The sequence below is a fragment of the Herpailurus yagouaroundi genome, unplaced genomic scaffold, assembly GCF_014898765.1.
Source record: "Herpailurus yagouaroundi ecotype Mexico unplaced genomic scaffold, PumYag 193, whole genome shotgun sequence".
Classification (NCBI taxonomy): domain Eukaryota; kingdom Metazoa; phylum Chordata; class Mammalia; order Carnivora; family Felidae; genus Herpailurus; species Herpailurus yagouaroundi.
The window spans coordinates 8,984,435-9,003,510 of NW_024412424.1; the positions used below are offsets into that span (position 1 = coordinate 8,984,435).

A 19,076-nucleotide genomic window follows, 5' to 3' on the forward strand; every position below is an offset into this window, starting at 1 on the left:
TTCAGCCCTTGACACCAAATCCGTTTATGTTCCACATACCAAGAGTCCAAGCTAAGAGACTAACTGGGGAAAATGCAAAGCGTGGAGCAGAAAGGCATCAGAATGCTAATCTGACCTCAGGATGCTGAGAGAAGTGAACCAGCTTTTGAGGGATCCTTTGTCCTTTAAGAGCCTAGGATGAATTCCTCTTACTTGAGGGAACTCAGAGCCTTCAAAGGATTTGAGTGTGCTTTCTAACCCAGGAGCCTGATGTTTTCCAAATGGCTATCACAATGCCTTTAGACAGGCAGAGCCCTTTCCTTACTCCCAGGAGATAATCTAGAAGGAAATATATGTGTGTATATGTGTGACACAGTGACAAAATTTCATTCAGGTACAAGTGACTGATATCAGAGCCCTTTGGAGAGTCTCTTCAGACAAGGGAGAAGGGTATCAAGGTAAACTTTCCTGAGTGTCAGTAGCCACAGGACTGAGAATGGGAAATTTGAGAACGTGTGAAAGCTGTAATACTTTTTGGAGCACCTCTGAAGATATAAATTCCCACCCATAGTTTGGAACACACACTTGTATTTTTATAACCTAATTTGTTCCAAAAATAACTATGTCTGATATCCAGAAGTGTGAAGGCTCAGAAGAAAAGGGAAGTAGGGAAGAGAAAGGATTTTTTATCCTCTTGATTTTGTGAGGAAAACAAAACAAGTCTTCCAAAAAAAAAAAAAAAAGATCTGCTTTTATAATTTTCTCAGCATCTTGCCAGTGTTCACTTACTGGGAGGAGGAGGCGGCGGCGGCGGCGGCGGAGGAGGAGGAGGAGGAGGAGGAGGATAACGACCTGGGGCTGTAGTGGAGAGAGCTGACACAATACACTCTTCTCATTAACTGGCGCTCACAGGGCAGCAATTCCCAATTTAAGGAAGGAGAATCTGCATCCTTACCCTTCCAACCGCTCCATACCCATCCGCCCCCCCCCCACTCCCCCGTGTCAGTGATTTAAAAAGCTCTTTCTTGTCCCTGCTGCTCTTCCAGGAAATTCTGAAGATAGCCTCAGACAACAGGAAACGGGACAGGAGGTGGGGGTGGAGGGGGGAAAACCGAGAGTTACATGGCACACATCAATTTCATGGGTCCTTGAGGGCTGTGCACAACCTCTGTATGAGACGGTAGTAATAGCAGAGATCATTATTGGCAGCATTGTCAATGACCGTGCCTCAATGTTGAACCCCATATCTCCGTGCCAGCCACTTGCATCATCGCATTCAATCCTCACAAGCCTCCCCCAAGTGAGGAATAAGGAGGAACCGAGGCTCAATTGAAGCACTGGTGGCTGGTGGGGTGCAAACCCATTCTGTCCCACCCACCCCGGAACCGTTCCCAGGTGGATTCAGGCCTGGGATTTTCGTGCCACATTCACTCCTGAAACGGTCATCTGTAGCACAGATGGTTCTATCTAGGGACGAATTACGGTCCACCCGGCACTGGGGAAGAACGGCCTCCGGGCAGCTCTCAGCGGAACTTTCCTGTCGGCGGCGCGTGTTCCCGTCCGGGCGGCCGGGCGCGCGGTCCAGGAGGGGGACACTTTGTGGCGCGGACCGCGAGAGGAGCCTGCGAGCGCCGCCGCCGGAGAAGACCGACTCTCGGCCCGAGCCAGCCCGCGGCGCCCGGGCCTGGCCGGCCGCTTCCCGCCTCAGCCGCCACCTCCGCCCCCGCCGCCGCAGACGCAGCCGAGCAGGAGAAGCGGGAAGCGCAGCCAGTTGGCCCTGCCCGGCCCGGCGCGGCCCGGAGCCGCGGCGCAGGAGGTGAGTGCCGGTGCTGGCCCCCGGCTCCGGGCTTGGGCCGCCGGGACGGCAACAATGGGGGCCGAGTGGGGACGCGGCCCGGGCCCGTGGCGCTCAGCGGCCTGGGGCAGCAAGCCCGTCCCAGCGGCCTGGGCCTTGGGGCGCTGGATCCCCACTGGGGAACTCCAGTGGCCGGAGCCTTGGCTGGGGGTTTGGCCTCGACCCGGGGCCTCTGTGGCTTGGTATTTAGTATCTTGGTAGCCAGGAAAGGGAGTCACAGGGGCTCGGAGACAACTCCAGTGGTGTGCGCTCTTGACGCTTAATGCGGACACCCTGGAAGCTAACCATAGTGGGGTGGATGGGGGGGGGGGGGGGCGTGCGTTTGGAATTCTAGGGCCCTCCGTGTGCCTGGTCCCTAAGGCACATCGGGATGTGTCTCCCCCCGCGCCCCTCCGTCCCACGTCTGTGAACTTGGCCGACTGGGGTCTGGCTGGGGAGTAGAGGCACTGGGAGTTTAGCTTCTCTGGGGTAACCAGTGATTGGTTCCTGGAACGGCTGGAAGCTCAGCTGGGCACAGAGGAGTTGAGCAAAGAGCTGGATTCTCCGGCCCAGACGTATCCTGGCGTTGAGGGGTTCTCAGGCAGGGAACTGAATGTCACCAGAGTGTCACGGTGAGTAGCGTTGCCTCCCTTGGTGTTAGGGTGAGCTGGAGTTGTGATTTGGAGAGTGTAGAGAAGTGTTGGTAGGCTGCCGAGTTTGGTAGGTTGCTTTATGTGGGCCACGGTGATGGCAGCCTGGGAGATGAACAGGAGAACTTTGCAGAGTGGGCTTTCTGATAGAGAATGACCTCTTACTGCGGGGGAGTGGGTGACTCAGATCTGTTAGAATTCCCGTGCTTGCTAGTGGATGTGGCTGACTATGTTAGTGACTGGACACCAAGGTGGATGGGGCTGGAAAGGGCTTTTGGGGGCTGAATGAGTTTGTTCCAGAGTAGAAGACTACTGTGGAATCATTCCTTTTCACTCCAAGTCAGAATGGTAGCTGTCCTTGACAGTATTTTAAGTAAAGAATTTCTTTGTGGTATTTGGATCCAAAGCTTTCTTCTGTACTTTTCTTTTTTTTTTTTTTCCTCCTGTTTTTGAATTGTGACTCATACTTTCATTTCAGGACTGTGGCTATTGTTTGTAATGCTAGACAAACTTAGACACCATAATATATGTAAATTCTAAGGGTTTTCAGTCCAATTCTTAGAAATCTAAATTAATTTCAGAGCCTGTTTTCACTAATTTGTGTGTCATTGTTTAATGTGTGCAACTCTACAGAGGGATGTGAAAACCCTAACAGTTTATGTTGTTAAATGTTCTTTGTATCCCTAATCCATGAAACTTCATTTTCTCCTGCTGCCATGAAGTCATTATGTTGAATCTGTTAAATCTTAGTGACTGCCATTTGAGCTTTTACAGAACATTATCTTCTTCACTAGAAGTGTTCTCCGTCTTCAGTGAATTTGGTCTGCACACTGTGTCTCATCTGTATTATTGAAGGCAGTGTGCAAACTCCAGCTCTGAGGCCTGCAGCTGTGCACCAGAGCTCTGTGTGTAGCATTCAGGCAAAGTTGGTGTGTTGTCTGTAGATGAGGTATCAAACTCTATACAACAAATGGCAGTATCAGACCATTGCACCCTCTGAGTTTATTTAGAGTGTTAAGAGGTACTACCCAGTTGGAGTCTATAAATTTTCAGTGAAATGTGAGGTAATTCTGACTATCTGTAGGTTGTACTAATAGTTCTGGTTTTCCCCCCTTAATCTTTAAAAAATCCTGTATGTCCCTTGATTTCTGTCCCTTTTAAATTTTTATATTTTAAATAGTTAACTCTTTCATAAACCAGTGTCTGTTGAATTATGACAGGTACTGTGTTGGGCATCTTTACAATGGTGATATTTTTGGCATTTTAATAGTAGTTCTTAGTTCAGAAGTGGCTATAGGTCTGTGAGAGAAGAAGTGGTTCAGGTATATTATGCTTTTAATTGGTAAAGCTGCTGAATGAAGTTTTTTATACAGTATTAATTTTGACTAGTGAAAATTGATTGTCTTCATATATTTTCGTGAAAAAGGTGAGCTATAATGTGTTCACATTAGTATGGGATTGTTTTTGCATTAATTTAAATACACCTGTTAATTTTGTAGACAAACCACAGGTAACATTTTGTTTCTGTGTGTGTTTGTGAATAGTGATTTATAAATACTGTATATGTGCTTGGGTTCCCCAGGAAGCCGTCACACTTTCTTTTCCACTGTGGTTTGGGAGCATGAAGGCGTTGCTTACCCCCTTTGTCTGGTTCACTGTATGTAGGCTGGGAGTGTCTGCTGATCACTTGGAGTGCTGTCCCCTAGAACAGGAGGAATAAGATTGAGGTAAGGCTCAGTCTATTTGAAATTGCTTGCCGCTTGGTTTTCACTGCATACAATATAATGTAAATTATATTTGAAAAAAAATTTTTGCCTTAATCGTTAATCTCCATTCTGATCTAGTAGAATGAAATTCTGTCCTTTGCTCTCTACTCTCTCTGTGTTTATATTTTGGCCAAAAATCCAAGGCACTCACATGATAAATTCTTTAAAATATCTTTCATTTTCTGTCTAGAATGTTCACGTGATCAAAGAAAAGAAAAAATGGTTTACATATGTTGTTTTGAAAAAAAATTTTTTATTATTACATTTTATTTATTTTTGATAGAGAGACAGAGCACAAGTGGGGGAGGGGCAGAGAGAGACGGAGACACAGAATCCAAAGCAGGCTCCAGGCTCTGAGCTGTCAGCACAGAGCCTGATGTCGGGCTCGAACTCATGGACCGTGAGATCATGACCTGAGTGGAAATCAGAAGCTTAACCGACTGAACCACCCAGGTGCCCCCACATATTTTTTTTTTTTTTTTTTAATTTTTAACGTTTATTCAGTTTTGAGAGACAGAGAGAAACAGAGCATGAGCGGGGAAGGGTCAGAGAGAGGGAGACACAGTCTCCGAAGGAGGCTCCAGGCTCTGAGCTGCCAGCACAGAGCCCCACGCGGCGCTCGAACTCACGAACTGTGAGATCATGACCTGAGCCGAAGTTGGACGCTCAACCAACTGAGCCACCCCGGCGCCCCAACATATGTTGTTTTAAAAGCAAAGTGATTGCTGAAAGAAGCGTTTTTGAATACCTCTTAGTCAAATGGATTGACTTCAGAAACTCTTGGAAAGAAGCCTTAGAGTTTTTGCTTTTTTTTTTTTTTTAATTTTTTTAACGTTTATTTATTTTTTGAGAGACAGAACTTGAGCAGGGAAGGGGCAGAGAGGGAGAGGGAGTTACAGAATCCAAAGCAGGCTCCAGGCTCTGAGCTGTCAGTACAGAGCCCAATGCGGGGCTCGAACCCACAAACTATGAGATCATGACCTGAGCCGAAGTCGGACACTTAACTGACTGAGCCACACAGGCGCCCTGTGATTTTGCTTTATGTAGGAAAATTCTGAGGTGTCTAGTACAATAGGAAGGGCATGGTCTTTGGAGTCATCCCACCTCTACTTCTTTCTTGCTTTTTGACCTGGGTAAGCTGTTAACCTTTCTTTATATATAACCTTATTTATTTATTTATTTTTTATTTATTTTATTTATTATAAAATATATATTATATATATATATTTTAATATATATATTTTATTTATTATAAATAACCTTATTTATTTTTTTCCTTCTGTAAAACGAGGATAGTATAACCTTCTCTGCAGATTGTATTGGGGACTGAAGATGAAGGCCTAGTACTTTGTAGGTAGTCAGTGCTTGCTGTTAGTAGTAGTGTCTTGCTCTTAGTAGTTGTTAGTGTAGTTAGAAGTAGTAATGGGGGTGCTATTTTCAGTAGTAGTAGTAGTAGGAGCATAGCCAGGTGCTGTGCATGGATGAGGGGCTCAGTTTCTTTGTCTGGTGAGGAAGGCAGCCTGCTGTCTGCACCTGTTTGTACTCTGGACAGGTGAGAGAATTGCCGAAGTAGTCTTTATCTAGTACTGGTGGGCAGGAGTCCACACTATAAAGTCCAAGGTCATTCCTGGCACTGGTAGGTTTTTTTCCTGGCAGTTTCTATGGAGAAGCCAGGAGGTAACTGTTCGGCATGTCCTTGTTTTGAGAACTGTAAGCATTCCCATTTACACTGCTAGAGTATGACAGGCAGCATCATGTTCTGTGTATCCCACGGTCAGGATGTTTCTCTAGCTTTCGTCTTATCAGAGACCTGGCTTTGGTCTTTTTGCTAGGAAGGCTCCAGATGCTAGAGAGATTTGTCATCTTTCTCTAATTTGGGGTATTTTGATAGAATATAGCACTCTGTTCAGAAAGTTTTTGATGAACAGAAGGTTGACAGCCTTTGTTACAGAATTGTTCAGTTTTATTTTTTCCCTATGGGAGGAAAAAAAGAAGTCAAGAGAAAAGTAAGAATAAGTATAAGTCAGATAGAAGTAATTAGAGGGGCGCCTGGGTGGCTCAGTCGGTTAAGCGGCCGACTTTGGCTCAGGTCATGATCTCGCGGTCCGCGAGTTCGAGCCCCGCGTCGGGCTCTGTGCTGACAGCTCAGAGCCTGGAGCCTATTTCAGATTCTGTGTCTCCCTCTCTCTGACCCTTCCCCATTCATGCTCTGTCTCTCTCTGTCTCAAAAATAAATAAACGTTAAAAAAAAAAATTAAAAAAAAAGAAGTAATTAGAAATAACCAGCCCTACAACTCTTCCAGTTTTCCTTAGTCAAATCCCTCCTCCATTGTGGCTGGTCTTTAACTTCTGTTAAAAGTAAATAATATTCCTTTAGCCTTAAAATACTGTGAACATCTAGATCCTAGTATGTCTCTATTTCAACATCTCACCTTTAGACTCAGCCACTCCTGTGTCTTCGTTCTAGTCCCTCTTCTGCCACAATTTCTCTGGCACTTGAAGCTGTAGTTACAGTGAACTCCTTGAACATCCCAGCATGCTGAAGCTATTCCTCTCCTAACTTTCTTTCCCATTCTAGTGATTTTCTGACTCTTAGTCTTGCATTTACCAGGAATTAAGGCACCACCATCTCTTAAAAGATTCTTTGATTCTTTCTGGATTAAGCTGAATGCCTCTCCTTTATCTGGCCATTGCAGTTCTGTCCAAGCTTCTTTCATAATTACTCTGTACACTGTACTCTTAACTTTTGGTATATTTGTGTGTTTTACAGGCTAGGTTGTAATCTGCGTGAGAGCAGGACCTTGTCTTATTTATCCTTATATCCTAATACCTAACCATCTCTGGCACTGAGTAGCTACTCAGTAAATCTTTGTGGAATGAACAAATGAATGACCTCTGCATATGAAGTGACAGGAAATCATTCCTTGTGGAGCTGGTGGTGTGATGAGCATTCTGATTTTAAGGCTGTGTCTGATCCTGGCTGAAACAGTGCTTCTGCCTTTGTACTTACAGGTTGTTAAAAGCAATACTTTATTTTGATTGAAAATGTGTTGCTTATTCCGTATGTTCATAGTTTTCAGGCTGGGGGCGCTATTACTTGCTTTCTGTGGGTCTGGCAAAAGTTTCATTTGGAAAAAATGGAAGTTTTTCATTGGTATTATCTAGATTTTCCTTTGGCCATTTACTGTTCTGAGTGCTTTGTCCTCATGCACGAAGAAGAGTGACTAGTCAGTTTGGGTCACAAGGTCTCCAGACAGCTAGTGGCCAGCCTGGGAGTGGGTAACGAATTTAACACCAGGATGTTATGACTTTTACCGGCTGATGGACCTTTTGGAATTGAGCTCAATGTCACCATTTTCAGGATACAAGATTAGTTGCTCAAACTTCATTCAGGAATTTGAACTCAGTGACTATGAAATTATCTGTACTAGTTCTTTGCTTAGCCTAATCCTGTACTAAAACTGGAACTGATGAATTAATTCTTTGTTAGGAGGCTATGTGTTCTGAGTTACTAACCTAGAAATTATGGAATTGTGCCAATTTCATAAGTCACCCTCTTGGTTCTTCTTTGTGGTAAGATAACTTGAGGGTGTACTATCTAAATTGATTTAAATTTTCATGGTTGATCAGATCACGTAAGAATCCCACTGAAGGCCAAGTGTGAGGAACCTTATTAAAGCCTGTATAATGTAGTCTTCTTTCATGCAGGTGACAAATATAACATACTGCAGAAAAGGAAAGCATGAAAAGTAGTTAAAGGTAAAAATTGATATGAGATAAGGAAAACTGAAACAAAGTATAAGGCACATTAAATGTGGCAAGCAACTGTTGAAGATATTCTGTGAGCAGTGTTGAGATTTTGAGAAGGAAATTGTTGTAATGTAGGTTAGAAGCAATAAAAACAAAAATCATTTCAGCCAGCATAGGCACATTGGCTTTACTAGCACCCACTTATGGTCTTAAAACATCATCAGTGAAAGTTATACATAGGCAGAAATGAAAATGTTTGCTTTATAAGTATACCTTGCACATGTATGGTATTACAGCTCATAACTTTCATATACATTTCCTTTACTTTACCTCCCAACAACCCTGTGAAGCAGGTAGCCCCATTTTACAGTTGAGGAAACAAACACAAAAGTGAAGTGGCTTGCTTTCAAGTGCACAAAGCCATTAAGAAGAAAAGCTTCTAGGTTTTCTGATCCTAAGTTTAGGACCCTTTTTATGTCCTTATAGGATATTGTTATGGCTTCAGTTTGGGGGAACAGTTACCCCTTATTCCAGGCTTCTGGCTAGGAAAGGATACCCACAAAGAATGTAGTGCCACGCAGGGATTAGAGCATCTGCTCTGTTAACAGTTGCCTGGAAACTCTGGAAGAGGCTGAATGGGGGAGGAACCTAGAGGGAGTGGAGCCCCACTGTCCTCACACATCACTTATTGGTCAAGGGAAAAACCCAGAATCAGGTGGAAATGTTTTTTGCAATATTTGACACTAGTAGTGGTCTTCCTCCTAACATAATGATATATAGGAATTGGACCCCAGAAAATGTGGGAAAGAATTCTTTAGGTGTGATTCTGACTTGAGCTCAGGCTCTCTGCCCTCATTGTGCCTTCCAGTTCCACTGTGTTCCCCACACCGTTTCTCCACCTTTCTCTTCCCCACTGTTTCACCCACCTCAGCTTGGATGCTGGTTTGCCATGGCCCACAGTTTCAGTGCTGCCTTCCCTGGGTCTGATAACCCTTTGCCTGCCTGACTTTGTATACTGTCTGTTCTGCCAGTTGTCATCCCTAAACTTTCACCTCTGGCTTCTTTTGTTAACCCTAGGTTGCTTAGTGTTTCTAGGGAATCAGGAAAATGGGATGTGTTGACTGACCGCAGTTCCCACTGCTTCAGTTGAGTTGAGCTCTGACCCTCGTGGTGCTCCTGTGCTGCCTTCTTAGGGTCCTATTCCCATAGCAACTGCTTGCATGTTTCCCAAAGCTCATTTTTTCCTTTTTTTCTTTTTAAAATTTTTGTTTCTTTTGTTTTTTATTTTTAATATTTATTATTTTTGAGAGAAAGAGAGGGAGCTTGCACATAAGTGGGCGAAGGGCAGAGAGAGAGGGAGACAGAGGATCCGAAGTGGGCTCTGTGCTGACAGCAGAGAGCCTGATATGGGACTTTAACTCATGAACACAGACCATGACCTGAGCTGAAGTCAGAGGCTCAACTGACTGAGACACCCAGGTGCCTCTCTCTTTTTTTTTTTTTAATTTTTAATTTTTAATTTTTTATATTTTTAAAGTAATCTTTACCCAGTGTGGGGCTTGAACCCACAACCTGAAGATCAAGAGTTGTAGCTCCACTGACTGAGCCAGCCAGGCACTACCCCAAGGCTCATTTTTCCCTTAGGCCCTAGACCTGCCCTCCATCTCCCTCATTCATTTTTTTTTTTTAAGTTTCTTTATTTATTTTGAGAGAGAGAATGAGAGAGAGAGAACATGGTGGTGGGGACAGAGAGTGAGGGATAGGGAGAATTCCAAACAGGCTCTGGGGAGGGCTCAATCCCAGGCACCGTGAGATCATGAGCTGAGCTGAAACCAAGAGTTGGATGCTTAACCAACTGAGCCCCGGGCTCCCCTCTCCCTCATTCTTGACCATGACCTCACTTTAAGGCTTGTGCTCCCTATTTTTCCCCCTTGTCTTTGTATCACGACACTTTCATTGCTCAGAGTCTCTTGCTTTGGAAAGTCCTTAACTTTTTAACCCCACCCCCACCCCGCTGATTATACCAGTAATATATGAGCACGGTAAAATTCAGGCATTTTTTAAGTAAGGAAAGGAAACCAGAATCCCATGTCTCAGTGTTAATCACCATTAAGAATTCAGTCTATATTTATTCACATTTTTTCTACTATGTATGCTAATGTGAATGTATGTGAAAGAGAGAGGTAAGTAATTCCTTTTTACAGAAATGGGATCACAATATAGCTACTCTTCTACAAATATTTTTCAATATGTATATAACTAATATATAATATATAACTATATTTCCTTACCACCTGTTTTATCTAGGTCTCTTAATGCTTTGTGGTTTGGCTTAATGGTTTTATCTTGAACATTTTCTCCTGTTTAGTACATGTATCTATCATATATTTTAATAGTTACATAGTATTATATTGCATTGTATCAACTTTTCTAGTCCCCTGGTGACAGACATTTGTTTCTGTCTTTGTAGCAACAAGCATCCTTGTGTGTATATATATATATATATGTGTATATGTGTATATATATATATATATGTATATATATACACAATGCACCTCTTTGTATACATTGTATACATCTTTATATACATTGTATACTTCCTAGGACAAACTCCTACAAGTAGAATTTCTTTGTCAAAGTATACACATGTTGGGGTGCCTGGGTGGCTGAGTCAGCTAAGCATGGTACTTCAGCTCAGGTCATAATCTCATGGTTTGTGAGTTGGAGCCCCGCATTAGGTGCTGTGCTGATAGCTCAGAGCCTGGAACCTGCTTTAGATTCTGTCTCCCTCTCTGTCTGCCCCTCCCCTGCTCGCACTCTGTCTCTCTCTCTCTCTCAACAATAAACAAACATTAAAAAATTAAAAAACAAACAAAAGATATGCATGTTTAAAATTTTTCTAGCAATAGGGGCACCTAGGTGGCTCAGTCAGTTAAGCATCTGACTTTGCCTCAGGTCATGATCTTATGGGTTGTGAGTTCGAGCCCCACATCAAACTCTGTGCTGATAGCTGAGAGCCTGGAGCCTGCTTCAGATTCTATGACTCCCTGTCTCTCTGCACCCCCTCCCCACCCTCTGCCAACTCACGCTCTGTTTCTCTCTCTCCCTCTCTCTCAGAAATAAATAAATAAAAATTTTCTAGACGTTACCAAATAACTTTAAAAAGATATTTTTCTTCTTTAGCACTGAACATTATCAATATATTTAATCTTTGCCAATTTGAAGCCTATGTAACTAATTTGTTTGAAGCCTAGATAACATTTTCTTGTTGAGGAGAATGAGCATCTTTTCATGTATTTATTTCATATATTATCGATCAATTAATTAGTTAGTTGATTAATCGGTGTCTCCTTTCTAGCATCTTCCTGTTCTCTCCCCTTTTAGTGTTTACCTTACATGCAAGGTAGAACCATAATAACTTTACTTAGTTCTGGGCCTCTCATGCTACCCTAGCCTTCTCCCTCCTATCCTTGTTTCTTATCTAAAATGCAGTTTTACTGCCATTTCCGTACCACCTGTTTTATCTATGTGTCTTAATGTTTTGTGTTCTGGCTTCTGGTCTTATGTGTCTCCTGAACACTATTTCTGAGGTGAAATCCATGTTGTTGGGACATTTTTTCTTCTGGATGTTTGTTCCCCCTTGTTTTGACCAACTTCTCACTCCCCGCCGTCTTTGCAGGGAGGGAAGTCACGCATGAATGAACTTTTTACTATGGAAAATTTCAAACATATACAGCAACAGGGAGTATAGTGTATTAACCCCATGTACCCATCACCCAGTTTCAACAATTATCAGCATTTCCCCAATTTTTTCTTTCAATTGTCCTCCTCACTTTTTTGTTGTTGTTGGTATGTTAAATTTTTTTATGTTTATTTATTCATTTTATTAAAAAAATTTTTTTTAATGTTTATTTTTGAGACAGAGAGAGACAGAGCATGAACGGGGGAGGGTCAGAGAGAGAGGGAGACACAGAATCTGAAACAGGCTCTAGGCTCTGAGCCATCAGCACAGAGCCCGACGCAGGCTGGAACTCACGGACCGTGAGATCATGACCTGAGCCGAAGTCGGACGCTCAACCGACTGAGCCACCCAGGCGCCCCTCATTTTATTTTTTAATGTTTATTTTTGAGAGAGAGACACAGAGTGAGAGCAGGGGAGGGGCAGAGAGAGAGGGAAACACAGAATCTGAAGCAGGCTCCAGGCTCTGAGCTGTCAGCACAGAGCCTGATGTGGGGCTCGAACTCATGAACTGCAAGGTCATGACCTGAGCTGAACCAACTTGGCCACCCACGTGCCCCTGTTGTGGGTATGTTTTAAAGCTAAATCTCAGACATTGTCATTGAGTGTATATGTCTTAATAATAAGAACATTCTGGTTTTTTTTTTTAAACATCATTACCTTGCCATTTTCTACCCTACTAAAAATTAACACTATTTCCCAGATAGTGAGGACTTGATGTTTAATCCTGACTCTGATACCTGCTGTTTAACTTGGGCAATTTATAAGTTTGTTTTCTCCTCTTGAATGGTAGTGAGGATAATCATGATAATTCTGTCTCATCAGATTGTTGTGAGATTATCTCATATACTCCCACATAAAGTGCTTAGTACAGTGCTTTACCTACGTGGGGTGCAAACATATTTTGTCTCACTCTGTCTTTATTCATCCATTCATTCATTCAGCAGATATTTTTTGAACATGTGTGTTTTAGCCGAAGAGGAGACATTGACCTTGGCTTCTAGGATTCTGCACTGTCTTAATTCTCTGCCTTCCTCTCAGATGTGCCTTTGTAAAAGTCCTTCCTTTTGTCCCCCTGGATATGGATGTAACCCAGGTTTGTTGTTTTCCTTCTATTCCCTCTGTATCCTGGCCCTCAGAGACCTAGCTCTTCCACTCCCACCACCTCAGGCTCTCTAAGTGACTCAATTCTATAACCCTTGTTTCTTTATCAAGCAGTAAACCCACATTTCTTCCTGGCTTTTGGACATTTTTGTCTGACCAGGGGAATTACTGTAAAGTGCACTGAATTGAGTCTGCAGACCAGGACTGCAGCTACATCTTGGCCACTAACTTCATGGCTTGGGCAATTCAGTCACCTCTCTTGGTCTTGGTGTCCTCGGTCAGAAGGACAGAAGGGCTGAGTTAGAGTCTGAAGTCCTATCCAGCTTTAAAAGCCTATAAGCTGTGAGGAGGTGGTTTTAGAAGTGTCCTACTCAACATATATGGAACAATAGCCACCATTCTGCTCCCCAGACAAGTTTCTGGCTTCCCCACCTGGCCCATCCCAGGAAATCCAGGCTTTACCTGTGGCTCTTCCCTCTCATTTGTCCTCAGCATAAGACTGGTTACCTCATGGCTAGATCTTCAGTTAGTCTTGATTCCTGGCTCTTCCTGGAACATACCTTTGCATCTATATTCACATTGTTTCCTTTGGTTATGTTCATGTTGTTTCCCCTGAGTTCTGGCCATTGAAATTATGACCATCTTGGTAGGCTTAGTTCAGGTGACAGTTTTATCCATATTGGAAGTGAGTCTTCCCTCCTCTGACTCTCATGACTAGCAGTATATCAGTGACATTTCACAATATGCCTGGTACTTCAGATATTTGCATAAGTTTTTTCTTTTTTCTTTTTTTACCTTCTGGTTTGTAATCCCCTTTAGTACAGTTACCACATTTACGTTGTGTATTATTTTTCATCATACAGTATTTAGCATAATTCATTGTGCTAATAGTTTTGCAATAAATGCTTGTTGAATAAGTGACTGAACTAAAGTGGACTTTGCTTCAAGGTAAGAACATTTATAGAATTTTTTAAATTTTTTAATGTTTATTAATTTTTTGAGAAAGAGAGAGAGAGTGAGTAGGAGAGGGGCAGAGAGAGAGAGAGAGAGAGAGAGAGAGAGAGAGGGAGAATCTAAAACAGGCTCCTGGCTCTGAGCTGTTAGCATAGAGCCTGATGTGGAGCTTGAACTCACGAACTGTGAGATCATTATTGAGCCAAAGTCAGATGCTTAACTGGCTGAGCCACCCAGGCGCCCCTACAGAAATGTTTTTAAACCCCAGAGTTCAAAGGATGTGATAATTAAATAGTCAAGAATGAAGAAGGCCTAGCTTGTGAAATGGTACTAATGGTACTAATTTAGACACTAATTCCTTGATTTCAAAATTCAAAGAATCCTCTCCTTTCCTGTCCTGTCTCAGAGTTGGGAAAATTTTTGACTTTTGGATAATATGACTTAGTTTCTCCAAAGCATTGCAGTTAACACTGTTGTCATCATGGAGTAGCTAAAGATAATCAACATTTATTGAAAGCTAACTTACCATATGCTAGGCAATGTGCTATTTTTTCACTTAATTTAAAAAATAATCTTATATGAGATATGCACTATTACTATTCTCATTTTATAAATGAAGAAACCTATGTTTAGAGAAATTAGGTAACTTCTTATTTATTTATTATTTTTAAATGTTTATTTTTTTTTTTGAGAGAGAGAGTTTGTGTGTGAAAGTGCTTGCAGGGGAGGAGCAGAGAGAGAGGGAGAGAGAATCCCAAGTAGGCTCCATGCTCTTAGCACAAAGCCTGAGGTGGGGCTCGATCCCAGGAACTGTGAGATCATGACCTGAGCCTAAATCAAGAGTCAGAAGCTCAACCCACAGAGCCATCCAGGTTCCCCTTTTAATGTCCTTTAGATAGAAAACGGCAATGCTGGGACTCTGACTCAGGCCATATCATCTTAGAGACCATATTCTTTTTTTTTTTTTTTTTTTTTTAAGCTTATTTATTTTTGAGACAGAGAGTGTGTGCACACGCATGTGGGAGAGGCAGAGAAAGAGGGGAGAGAGAGAACCCTAAGTAGGCTTTGCACTGTCAGCAAGGAGCCCGATATGAGACTTGAACTCACGAACTGTGAGATCATGACCTGAACTGAAACAGAGTCATTAATTTTTTTTAAATTTTTTCTTGAATGTTTATTTATATTTTAGAGAGAGAGAGACAGAGAGTGTGTGTGAGTGGCAGAGTGGCAGAGAGAGAGGGAGACACAGAATCTGAAACAGGCTCAGCCGAGCTGTCAGCACAGAGCCTGATGCAGGGCTCGAACCCACAAACTGAGATCATGACCTGAGCCGAAGTTGGACACTTAACCGACTGAGCCACCCAGGCACCCCTGCCCATATTCTTTTTTATTTTTTATTTGTGTTTTGTTTTTTTTTCAGAGCCCGTATTCTCCTCCTCCTCCTTTTTTTTTTTTTTTTTTTTAAAGTAGGCTGCACACCCAGCATGGAACCCATTGTGAGGCTTGAACTCAACGACCCTGAGATCAATACCTGAGCTGAGATCAATCAAGAGTTGGACCCTTAACTGAGCCAACCATGCCCCCTAGAGACCATATTCTTTTTAAATTTTTTTTTCAACGTTTATTTATTTTTGGGACAGAGAGAGACAGAGCATGAACGGGGGAGGGGCAGAGAGAGAGGGAGACACAGAATCAGAAACAGGCTCCAGGCTCTGAGCCATCAGCCCAGAGCCTGGCGCGGGGCTTGAACTCACGGACCGCGAGATTGTGACCTGAGCTGAAGTTGGATGCTTAACCGACTGCGCCACCCAGGCGCCCCCCCATATTCTTAATTGGTTTACTGCTTTCCTGTCCGAAACACATTTACTGCCAGTTGGCTCTTTTGGCATTTATTTTCACTCATCTCTTATCCAATAACTTGCATGAATTTCTTCATTTTTCCCTTCCCAATACCAGCTATCCTTCTGTTGTTCTTCCTGATTTGGGTGAAGGTATGCCTTTGTTCTTTGGAGTCATCCAGACTTCAAGCCTCAGAGTCCTATTTAATTCCTCCCTTTCCTTCCTGTGCAACAATTGTTTGAGTTTTCCTTGGTAGTGCCTTACCCTTGCTCCATTCTTTCTGGTTTCTTTGCCTTCCTCTTAACCTAAGCCCTCCAGGTCTAGTCCTGGATTGTGACAGCTGATTTTTTTCCCTCCATTCTTTCACCTTTGCAGTTCTGAAAGGATTGCCTTTCACCCTTCTCTCTCCAGTTAAAAATCCTTGTGTGGTTCCTGTATCTGAGGTTTCTAAAAGCCAGTTTTCAAATAGGGTCGTAATCATGTGTAGGACTTCTTTAAAGCATGTTAAGTCTTCAGAATAAAACTATGAGGCTGATGCTATTATTTGCAGTTTAGAGATGGGAAAATGGAGGCTTAATGAGACTGAGTCACTTACACAAGATCACTATTGGTGGGAACTGGGGAACTATGTATTTTTAATAAGCTCTTCAGATTCTGATGCCCTGAAAACACCAGGTTTAGGAAACACCAGGCAGCCTTAAACTCCTTTTAGAATCCCTTCCCTAAATATCTTTGTGGTTCCAGTGACCCCACCATATCTGAAATTTTTGTAGCATTTGACTCTTGATTGTGCCCATCTTGCTGATGTATTTCCTGATAGTGTACTTCCCTGGCTGGTTCTTTCTCTGCCTCTCTGACTTTCTGTGCAGGCTGCTATTCTCTACTCCCTCATGGTTTGGCCCATGCTTGGCTACCCTTTCCCTTCTACACATACTCCCTGAGTCTCTTTCTTCCATATTGGTGCTTCAGCTACCTGAATATGGTAGGAACACCCAAATCTGTTTTTCTGACCCCAGTTCATTTTCCAGCTATTTCTGGGATTTTACCATTAACAACACTTTATATAGAGAGAGTAGGGAAGGGGCAGAGAGAGAGAGAGAGAGAGAGAATCCCAAGCAGGCTCCATGCTGTCAGCGTGGAGCCTGACGTGGGGCTCGATCCTAGGAACTGTGAGATCATGACCTGAGCCAAAGAAATCAAGAGTCAGATCCTTAACCGACTGGGCCACCCAGGTGTCCCTATTAACAACACTATTATCTGCACCATTGTTTGAGCTGGAAACCTGGGCGATGGATAAAAGCTTGGAGTCTGGAGTTAGAAGTCTGAGTTGAAATTGAATTCTACTACTCTCTAGCTGGGTAAAATTGGGACAGGCCACTTAATCTCTCTAAACCTTAGATTTCTTCTTTGTGGAATGGGGATAACCTTACTTTCCTCATGGTATTGTAGTGAAGATACAATGAGAGAATGTTGATGAAACGTTTAACGATTTGGTTGATATTTATGGTGCCCTTCCTGTGTACCAAGGACTGTGTTGGGTGCTGGGGAGATAGTGGTGAGTAAGGCTGCCCTCATGGGGCTCCAGTTGACTACTGAACCCTTACTGTTTTTTTCTTCTTAGTCTCTAATATTTCCTCTTTTCTCCTTTCTCATTGCCACTACTGTGGTTCAGGGCGTCCCCACCTTTTGCCAAGTGTTATAGCAGCTTCCTGCCTAATTTCCTTGCCTTCACACAGCCACCAGTGTTCCTTTTAAATTGGGAATTCAGATGATGCCACTTATCTTTCAGTGGCTCTCATTAGGGGCATATAGACTATGGGGAGCATTGCATAGAGGTTGATATCAAGTCCATTTCTGAGCACAGCAGAGAAGGACTCATGGTATACTAGTTATATCTGCCAGAGACAGAGAAAGGAAAGTGTTACCAAGTGCCACATGTTTGCCAATCCTTGTATAGGACAAAGTTCAGGCTTCTTAGTAAGGTCTTCACGATACTGCTAGATCAGGATCTGGCCTGTCTGCTTCTCATCTCTTGCAATTTCCCCATTTATTCCCCCAACCTATATTCCCATGGAACTGGACTTCAGCATATGTCATTCTCTGAATGACTTCATCCTTCTCTTCTTAAAGCTCTAATATTCAGATCCATTGCCTGCTCTGGAAAGCCTTCACCAGCTTTTCAAGGCAAAATTATCTCCTCCATCCTGTAGAACCTTATTTGCTCCTTCCTTCCCTTCCTTCCTTCTTCTGAAATATAATTCACATATCATAAATTTCACCATTTTTAAGTGTTCAGTTGAGTGGCTTTTAGTACATTCACAAGGTTATACAACCATTACCACTAATTCCAGAGCCTCTCATTACTACAAAAAGAAAACCACATTTATTAAGCCATCACTCCCTATTGTCCCTTTCCCCCCATCGTGTGGTAACCACCACTAATCCACTTTCTGTTTCTATGGGTTTGCCTATTCTGGGCATTTCAGGTAAATGGAATCAGACAGTATGTGGCCTTCTGTGACTGGCTTGTCTCACTTAGCATGATGTTTTCAAGGTTCATCCATGTTGTAGCATGTGTCAGTACTTCATTCCCTTTTTAGTTTATTTTGAGAGAGAGTGAGCTGGGGAGGGGCAGAGAGAAAGGGAGAGAGAGAATTCCAAGGAGGCTCCGTGTTATCACTGTGGAGCCCAATATGGGGCTCGAACCCATGGACCATGAGATCATGACCTGAGCCAAAATCAAGAGTTGGATGCTTAACCAACTGAGCCAGCCAGGTGACCCTGGATGTACTACATTTTGTTAATTCATTTATCAGTTGAACCTTAGTCACGTGTTGTATCTGCCAGATTGCTCACAGTGTGTGCTTACATATCTTTGTCAGTTGATGGGATGATCCCTGAAGGGTTCTAGTCATCACTCTATGTCCAGGATTCTCTCTGTGTATCTTCAGTGTCTACGAGTGCTGGTCAGAGGAGATGTTTAATAAGTATGTAGTGATGAATCATTTTATCTCCCTTTCCAGAAAACCTGATACTTTCTGCCTTTTCAGTACTCCTCAGATCCAAGCCATGATTCCTATGTGGAATGTCCTCTCCTTCCCTCTTCACTTGTCCAGTTCTGTTGTTTTTTTTTTAAGATTTTATTTTTAAGTAATCTCTATACCCAACATGGGGCTCGAACCTGTGACCCCAAGATCAAGAGTTGGCACGCTCCACTCACTGAGCCAGCTAGTTAAGACAAACTTAACCCCCTTGTTTGTCTAATTCTGCTTTGCTTCAGGGTTGTTTCAAGATCTGCCTCCTCCAGAACCCCTTCCAGCAGCATTTAAACCTCAGATGCTATTGCTTTCTTCTCTGAACTCTGGTGCATTTGGGGTCTCTATCATTCATTAGACGCTTAATAAATATAATCTTAGCTCAGTCCTTAACTAGATTTACAGTAGGCCCACCAACACTGATTC

The 19,076-nt window shown here is 42.9% G+C and overlaps 1 protein-coding gene across 3 annotated transcripts in view; it reads left to right on the forward strand.

The window, feature by feature from the left end:
* The first annotated feature begins 1,455 nt into the window (after positions 1-1,455).
* Positions 1,456-19,076, forward strand: part of RAD54L2 (RAD54 like 2) — a 112,294-nt gene continuing 94,673 nt past the window's right edge. Inside the window, exons 1-2 of one of the 3 annotated variants that reach the window (XM_040445509.1) lie at positions 1,456-1,795; positions 4,046-4,190. The gene's annotated coding sequence lies outside the window, so the exon portion shown is untranslated. The remainder of the gene's footprint in view (positions 1,796-4,045; positions 4,191-19,076) is intronic. The other 2 variants (XM_040445510.1, XM_040445511.1) reach the window with 2 other exon arrangements.